The sequence below is a fragment of the Hesperophylax consimilis genome, chromosome 20 (assembly GCF_061612785.1).
Source record: "Hesperophylax consimilis isolate HC1 chromosome 20, BYU_Hcon_1.0, whole genome shotgun sequence".
Classification (NCBI taxonomy): domain Eukaryota; kingdom Metazoa; phylum Arthropoda; class Insecta; order Trichoptera; family Limnephilidae; genus Hesperophylax; species Hesperophylax consimilis.
In genome coordinates this window covers 20,645,702-20,654,814 of record NC_142855.1, presented here as the reverse complement: position 1 = coordinate 20,654,814, position 9,113 = coordinate 20,645,702, and the positions used below count along the sequence as shown (strand labels likewise).

The following is a 9,113-nucleotide window of genomic DNA, read 5'->3' as shown; positions in this document are numbered from 1 at the left end:
GTTGGGAGTTTTCCTAAGTTCAAAAAACAGAGAAAGTTTTGAATTGGGAATGTTGAGTGGGAATTTGGGGATCAGTGTATACAGGAGTGACGTACGAACTCATCCCTCCCATTGCGGTGCAAGACGTTGGATCGAGAGTTCCGACTGGAGAGGTCAAAGGGTCTCCGCATCCGCCGCCAAGAACTGTAAAAACATGTTGGTTAACATGGTTTAGGCGAAGCTTAATGCCAAATCACTATTTTTTTAATCTTTATTACGAATAGGCGAACATTATGATTACCAAAAAATATTCTTTAGATAAATTGAAGGTTTTCCTATCGTTTCGCTTGAGTAGAATACAAATAAAAAAAATAAATTACTTAATTTTTTTTTTCAATAGAAATGTATGAACGCGTAAAGGAAACATCTTTTAAAAATTACATTATTGTAGCTAAGATTATCTGTGATAGTTTCAGTTGATTTTTTTGCTTTCTTATAAAATTATTTAGAAAATAAATAAAAACCAGTTTTGTGCTTGAAATCGAACTTTTCTAGACTCCGTTTGTCAAGCGATTTTAAAGTCTATTACCTGCAATATAAGATATACCTACCAAGAATAAGCACATTTTTGGCTTGTAGCTTCCTCAAAGAGGTTTTGAAAGTAGTGCATTTAGAAGTGCATTGACAATGCATTCTATTGGTGTCAATCAGAGACATACATGCGGACATATATGCATTTCGAAATTGGATGACAATATAATATACGAAATAAATGTCAGTCTTACTGTCCAATTAAGTAAGTAATTCTCAGTCAAACAAAACTTTGAAATCGGCATCTAGAGATGACGCAACTAGAACGAAACTTGAAAATAGATTAATTAAAAAAACTTTGTTTTTAACGGATTGATATTATACATGGTTTTCCAATAAGAGGTGTTATTTTGATATTCAATGGTAAAAGATCAATGGTTTCGTTGCTTGTGTGGCACGTAGCGCCGTCTTGTTGAAAGTAAACGTTGTCCAGATCAATACTATCCAATTCCGGCAGTAAAAAAATCATTAATCATCTCTCGATAGCGATCCATTCACCGTAACTGTTGCTCCAGCCTCATTTTCATGACTCCGCCGGAACATAAGCCGCACCAAAAAGTCACACGTTGAGAATAGAGAGGCTTTTCAACAATAACTCTTGGGTTTTCCGAGCCCCAGATGCGACAATTTTGCTAGTTGCCGAAGCCACCGAGGTGGAAATAGGCCTCATCACTCAAGATGATTTGCATTTGATTCACTCAAGTGAATTTTTATAACTTTAATGCGTTGCTGAAGCGTGTATCGTTCCATTTTTATTAATGTCGTAGTTTTTACTCGTCAAATGTTAAAAAAATGACAGCTTAAAAAGTAATATCTACTTAAATAGCGGGCTATTCAAAATAACACCTCTTATTGGAAAACCCTGTATATCACATTTTGAATACAAGTAAATATCTTGTTTATTTGTGTAAAGTTCTTTATGTAGTGTATGGCAGGAATTACAATAAAATAGCAAATTATATTGAATAACTTCCTTCTTTACTAATTACGTTATTTTTCAACTGCTTTTTCCTATTACATATTTTAAAATATATTAATCTGTTAACACTGCATTACAAATACATTGTTGGCAATCAACGGAGTTTTTATAAAAACAGGTTCTTCGTGCAATATAAAAAAGAGGAAAATGTTTTCAAATTTAAAAAAACAGATTAAATATATATGACTCTCGTCTGCTGTTTGTTAAAAATAAGATAGTTTTTTCCGCTTAAATATAGTTTTGTTTTTAAAAAGTAACTTATTTCAGGAAAACAACTATTTAAATGGCTTAGATTGTCCTTCATAGGTTAAATAAAATTCCTAGCAAAAATATGTATAATAATATAAGGAATTTCAACATTGCATAAACAGAATGTCTGAGAATAAAGTGCACAAATTTCGGGATGGTAGAATTAAAAAAGATTAATAACTTTTTTTTGAAATTCTGTTGTTTTTTTTTACATCAATAAATAATTCAACTTCTGTACCTGAAAACTACTTTAAAATATTAAATTTATAATTTTTTTTTCTTATTTCTAGTTGTACTAACATGTTCCCGAAGTTTGTACATTTTACCCCGGACACCCTAAATTTATAAAAATTGTATTGACGATGCACGTATTACTTTAAATCATCAAAAAATGATAATGTTCCAGAGAGAGAAAGATACTCTCAGTATCGCCCTGGTGTAAGACCACCATTCAGAATTGAGACGTTGATGGAAATGGCTTTGGCCTTTTTTGGTGATCAAATCTGAATGAACAGATATTTTCCCACCTTCGACTTCCCCTCTCCTTCTCCTCTCCACAACCTACAGCCTCTCAAACATACCCCAATTGGAGATACCATAGTCTCACTTGCTCCAAGCCGTTAAGATCAGTTGGGATTCTTGTATTGTTTCACATAAATAAAATAAAAACAAAATTAACTAGTTGTTATTATATTTGTTGCACGGTTTATTTAGCATCAAAACAATTATAATTTTTATTATATCGTCACAACAAAATTCACAATGCCACTTCGTTGTATAGAGTGAGATTAATGAGTCGTTGGAGTGGTAGCAGCTGCAGAAGACACACAGCAAACTATGGGCGCCGCGCCCTGAAATTGGCACATCTGAAATAGTACAATAATTAGTTAAGACTCAGGAGTAAGGGTTCAAAAAGAAGATGATGGAGGTTCGAAAGCCAGATATATTAGAGTTAGACTCATTGCGCTCAGACGTGTACAGGGCAGTGCATTATGCAGTAACCATTTATGCCAGCCTTTCAAAATATCCAACTTCAATCAGTGTTTTGCAGCAGCACGGCTCATAACCGGGATTTTTAAATATTCGCACATTTCAGAACACCTTCACTGGCTCAAGTGCCCTGAAAGAATCCAGTAAAAATTGTGCTGGATGGTGTTTAAATCCATCAATGAAATGGCCCCACCCTACATCTCTGAACTATGCGTCCCGGAAAACACTCTGCTCTTAAAAAGTCAACTCTTAGATCAGCAACATCATCAGCTGTAGGCAGACTGATGGAACCTAAGCGCAAGCCAAATACTAAGTTTGGTGATCGCGCTTTCGGAGTATCTGAGCCGAAGGCTTGGAATAAACTTCCTCAGGAACTAACATCCATAACAGGTCTGACAGAATTCAGGTCTAAACAAGAAACTTACATTTTTAAGCTGTCACATTCTTAAAGCGATGCACTACGTCGTGTAATATTTTAAATCGAGCCGCTATCAATAACAACCCTTACGTAGATGGCGATAATGTTTAAATTCCCGCTTAACACCATCCGCCTGTTTTGATTAATGCAAGAAAAAAACATGGCCATAAAGTGCCTTTTATTTTATTTTATGGATGTTCAGGCAAAAAATATTTAATGTTTTTCGATCATTTTATAAATAACTTAATTTGCCACTTCATACAATAAATTCATAACCGAAAATGGGTTCGTAAGTAGGAGATTTTGAACTTTAAAGCAGTTTTCATAAGCCTTATACATTATTTTTTTCTGGGCTTATAAAAAGATTTATCTGAAAAATGCTCGATTATTTCAAAGTTCAAGATGTATTCTACTCGCAGTATTTAATTAAAGCATCTGAAACATTTCTAGGCGACCAAATTTTCAAACCAAAAACACATAATTTTTCATTACTACGTATGGCATCGCCTTAAATTAAATAAACCTTTCCTGAGAGAAAGTCCAGTTATATCCAATTATGTCTTAAATCTTGTATCTAAATTTCGCTAATAAACAATTAGTTAATGTTAATTAAGTGTTAATTTCAAGTGACCTACCAGTTAAGTATGGTTCTGTATATTATCTCAATATATAGTTAGTGATAACATAGATAACTGTAGAAATGTATAACATATTTGGACAGCGCCCTTGTGGTGCTTTTTACAAAAACGGCGCTATACAAATCAACCAAATATTATTATGTCTTAAGAAGTAATTTCCTGACATCGTCGCTTGGTAGAAACGCCTCAAGAGCCCGTACCGTGTATTAATTAATAATAAAAACAAATATGTTAAATTCATATTGGCGCAATACCAAGATTGATGGTTTACGCATCGTGTATAAAAGTTACTGTCTTTCTACCTGTGGAGATAACCCTTTTCTCAAGTCCACCCTCGCTGTAGCACAGCTTCTAAGGGACTCACATACTCCTGTCTCTCCAGTTCTTGTAAGTATGCAGGACGCTCCTGGAAAAATAAAGTTAGTTGTAACATTTGCGTACAATATGTTATTTATCGGCAGGAAAAATAGTCTGTGAACAATTGATACGAGTATGTTATACAGACAAAGAGAGATTTGACATGGAAGCAACTGTTGTCGAGCTGTGCAATAAAAATGTTTTTTTATATCTTAATTACAAAACATCGAATTTTCTCTACTTTATATAAATATAATATGCAAGTTTTATATATTTAAACCTTCCGGAAAAAATTCTCTAAATAATAGTGAAAAAAACATCAAAATCCGATGCGTAGTTTAGAAGAACTAAGCGCACAAACAGACAGACGCGAACACTTTAAATTGTTTTGTACTAAGCTAAAAATTTAACCAAACACAGAAATGTTATCAAGATTTTATTGAGAGGGTTGGTGGCAGAATTTGTAAGAAGGTTATACGATGCAAATGCGAATGTTAGCAGAAGTCGGGGACGCCCGAGGAAGACATGGCATGATCAAGCGAATCAGATACATTAGAGAATATTCAGAATAATAGAAGAATATGTGTGAGACGATGTATGAATGTGAATGAGGCAAGAAATGTGTGCCGAGACCGAGTTATTTGGCGGTCCGTCCTCTCTGCCTACCCCTGCGGAGAAACGGTGTGATGGTTAGTTAGTTAGTTTGTTTTCAAAGTTCAAAGTTAGTATTAAATTTTTATTCAACTTTTGTTATTATCCAAACTGTTGAACAAAAATCCAAAGATGACATAATAACAGAACTTGAGTTGAAATTTCGCAAAACATTTAAAATTAATGTAATAAATACTGAAAAATAAAATATAATATATGTTACTATAAGAAAAAAAGTTATCTCTTAAAATTTTTACATACCAATATCATACTCCTCTGCAGTACACACTACCACAAAGACTACCACAAATACAAAATAAAATCTTGGAAACATGTTTACTCAAAATGTATTCAAAATTGTTTACAATATTTTCAATGTTTGTACGGAAAAGCGTCCCCTGCAAACGTTCTCTTCAAAACAACTTTGTGATTTGGCACCAAGAACAACAAAATCTCTTGATTTTATATCTTTAAAAAAATCCCAGTTATCATAGCGAGGTCAAATCGATAACTTACTGATGACGAGTTTGAATCGATTGCGCTCGTTAGACGTGTGCAAAATAAATAAGAAAATTAAAACTAATTAGGCGGACTCTTTTCGTAAATATATCAAATTGATAAAGAATATTCATCAATAATATTTACCATTTTACTACATAAGCAATAGATTCAAAACAAAAGGGCCTAACAGCCATCCCAATGCTAAGAACGACCACGGCTCGGCACTAATACCTACACACTAATAATTAATACAGTAATAATTTTGGTGTGAAATTGTATAATATATTATTGTTCAAAAACAAAATTACGGTAACCAAAAATTTTATATGTGAACAATTCAATTTATATACACGGTGTCCGGAAACTCGTAGTACAAGCGGGAAACTGGAGAATCTACACCACATGGGGAACCTAAAAAAACATAAAGTTTTTTGATTTGAGCATTTTCAAAAAAAAAAAAAACCAAAAAAAAATATTTTTCAGCTATTTTAGGGTTAAAGTTTTTTCTGGTGTTAAGGGTTGAATAACAGATGTTTTAACCCTGCAGAGCAGAAATATTTTATGATTACACCGGGTTAAATGAAGGGTGATTTCAAAATAATGCTTCAAATCCGAGTTTCTTCATTTGTTTTACTTTCAAATAGTTTTAATTAGTTGGGTACTTTGATCTTCAGTAATAATTTATAAGAATTTGATTAAAAAAAAAAAAAAAAAAATCAACTTCAAACTCGATTTACTCGATAACGAAAGCTCAAATAAAAAAAAATATATACTACAAAATCGACTCCAAATGTGATGTAGATTCACCAGTTTCCCGCTTGTACTACGAGTTTCCGGACACCCTGTATATACTATCTAGGATTTAAAATTCTTAGTGTTCCATATTCAACAGGAAAATTTCTCATATATTTATTTATTTTATTTTATTTTATTTATTTATTTGTTAAGACATACACAGTACAATAAGATACAGTTAGATATTTTTAGTTATTACATAGTTGTAGTACCTATTACGTATGTCCATAAAATATCATTACGTAATTTCGCCTGAGATTGTTATAAAAGGAAGGAAGTGTGTGAATAGATAATAATAAATGAATTGAAAACAAGAATTATAATAAGCTCACGAATTGTAATTGACTGTTAATATATTATAGGAGTTTTGAAAAATGATGTGAAATTATTTTTGAAATATGTCATGCTAAGAAATTTAATAAGTTAGTTTTGTATGTTAGAAAGGAATCATGAAATATGTCTAAATGTAGTAATTTTTCGTATTTATTTATATATCTATTCTATCTAGGATTTAAAATTCGTAGTGTTCCATATTCAACAGTAAAATGTCTCATATATTTATATATATGTATGTCTATATTTATATATTTCTATACTATCTAGGATTTAAAATACGTAGTGTTCCATATTCAACAGAAAAATTTCTCATATATTTATATATCTATACTATCTAGGATTTAAAATTCGTAGTGTTCCATATTCGACAGTAAAATTTCTCATATATTTATATATATGTATGTCTATATTTATATATATTTATACTATCTAGGATTTAAAATTCGTAGTGTTCCATTTTCAACAGAAAAATTTCTCAAATGCCGATTTTTCTCCTGGAGCAGATGAACAATAAAAGTATCTTTACTGAACCATTAAATCGATCGCCATCTTGAAACGGAAACGCAAAAAATTACAGACAGTCGAAATGCAAAACGGTGGAGTAAAAACATTATTTCTCTTTGCTCAATCAATTCGTAGCATTTATTGGAATGACTGTAGCTGTTTATCAAACAGAAATAATGTAAAGTTCAAAAGTTCTTGTTTTTATGAAAATAATATTCCAAACCAATGAAAATAATTGTCCCATTAAAATGCGCTGATAACTTTTTGACATTGAATTGTTTACCTTATGTAATTCGTATTGCTTATCAGGATAAATACCTAGCACAGTCGATTGACCAATTTAAAGTTGCTTGAAATGGCTATAATCGTGTTTGGTGACCAGATCTGAATAGCCAGGTACTCTCTCAGCCTCCTCTTCTCCATCTCCCCCTCTCCCCATTAACTTCAGCCTCACACATACCCAACTCGGGTATTCCATAGTCTCTCTAGCTTCTGTCGGTTGCGAGCAGTTGGGACTCTTATGTATTTACATAAATTAAGGAGATGTTTAAAATAAATATTGGAGAGTACCTGGCTAGTCAGATCTGGTCACCAAACGTGGATACAGCCATTTCAAGCAGTGTTTAGATTATTTTTGTTGGAGGTAACTACCAATGGGTAGAGAAAAAAGAGGTTAGAACGACCTAAGGTACTCGGTATTGGGACATACTCCTTGTTTCATTTGCATTCATACATACTGTAACGTATCGTTATTGTACGATATCTTCTTACGAGTAGAATACTGGGCCCTTTATCTCCAGTATTCTATGAGGAAAGGATCTGGTATAAACACTGAATACACGTAAGTACTTAGTACACGGAAGCTGGTTTATTTGGAATATAATACTATAACAATTCAAGTAAGATGTTGCCCAAAGGCCGTCTAGCGAAAGAATCGAACTCTCTTGGCGAACACGACAATATATGTTAATGGAAGAAATTTTGACAAGTGAGTAGCGCGCGGTAATTCCCCCATTCCCTTCTAAGCGAGTACCTAAACGTATTAATTATTTGTGGGAATCCCCGAATATGTATTCAGTTTTCAAACATAGACAATGTATAAAAAAAAAATAACTACTGCTGAGCAGTGCTGACGTAATCACTATCTCTACCCCCCCACCCCCCATGTCATCAAAAATAAGCAAAGCAAAAACCCCCCTGCCCCCCTATAGTGCTTACATAATACTTGAACGGCCCCTAAGAGGAAGCTACACGCCAAAAATATGTTTATTCTTGGCATACCTTATATTGTAGGTAATAGGCATTAAAATCGCTCTGAAAAACGGAGTCTAGAAAGGTTCGATTTCAAACACAAAACTGGTTTTTATGTATTTTGTAAATAATTTTATAAGAAAGCAAAAAAGTTAATCAACTGAAACTGTTACAGATAATCTTAGCTATAATGCTGTATTTTTCAAAAGCTATTTCCTTTACGCTTTCATACATTTCTATTGAAAAAATATTTTTACTAGCTTACATTTATATTTTTTATTGATTAATTTATTTTTTTATTTGTTATCTATTCAAGCAAAACGATAGGAAAAGCTTCAATTTTTCTAAAACATATTTTTGGTATTCATAATGTACACCAATTCGCTATAAAGATTAATCAAAATACAGGGTTTTCCAATAAGAGGTGTTATTTTGATATAAAAATATTTTGAATAAAAAAAGCAAACAGTAATAAAAACTTAACACATTATTTAAAAAATTTGCAAAATTACACGCACGATTTTGTAGTAAAAAACGATGAAAATAACTACTCTAACCGCAAATTTAAGGAAAATTAATTGGACTATAATTGTTTTTGAATTTAAATCTTAGTTTTGACCATTTAGTAAGAAACTGGCTCATCACAACATTATTCAAAGAACAATGAAACCTACCACACTTTTATCGTATGTAGAATATGATTTATTTGCTAGTTTTAAAAGGGTTGCCATTCGAAAGGTTTTACATAAATATGTCAGAAAAACATGATTTGTTTTTGGGGTACTATGCCGTGTTTCACTACCAATTTCTTTAGCCAACGTTTTTGACAGCATTGCAGTGTCCATCATCAGTGCAGATGTGTAATCTAAGGTTG

General features: G+C 32.4%; 1 long non-coding RNA gene across 1 annotated transcript; it reads right to left on the bottom strand.

The window, feature by feature from the left end:
• Positions 1–2,477: 2,477 nt before the first annotated feature.
• Positions 2,478–5,304, bottom strand: LOC149414306 (uncharacterized). The gene is made up of 3 exons (XR_016304146.1): positions 5,114–5,304; positions 4,147–4,250; positions 2,478–2,664 (listed from the first exon to the last, which is right to left on the bottom strand). It is a non-coding gene; the product is annotated as an uncharacterized LOC149414306 (long non-coding RNA).
• Positions 5,305–9,113: the final 3,809 nt, after the last annotated feature.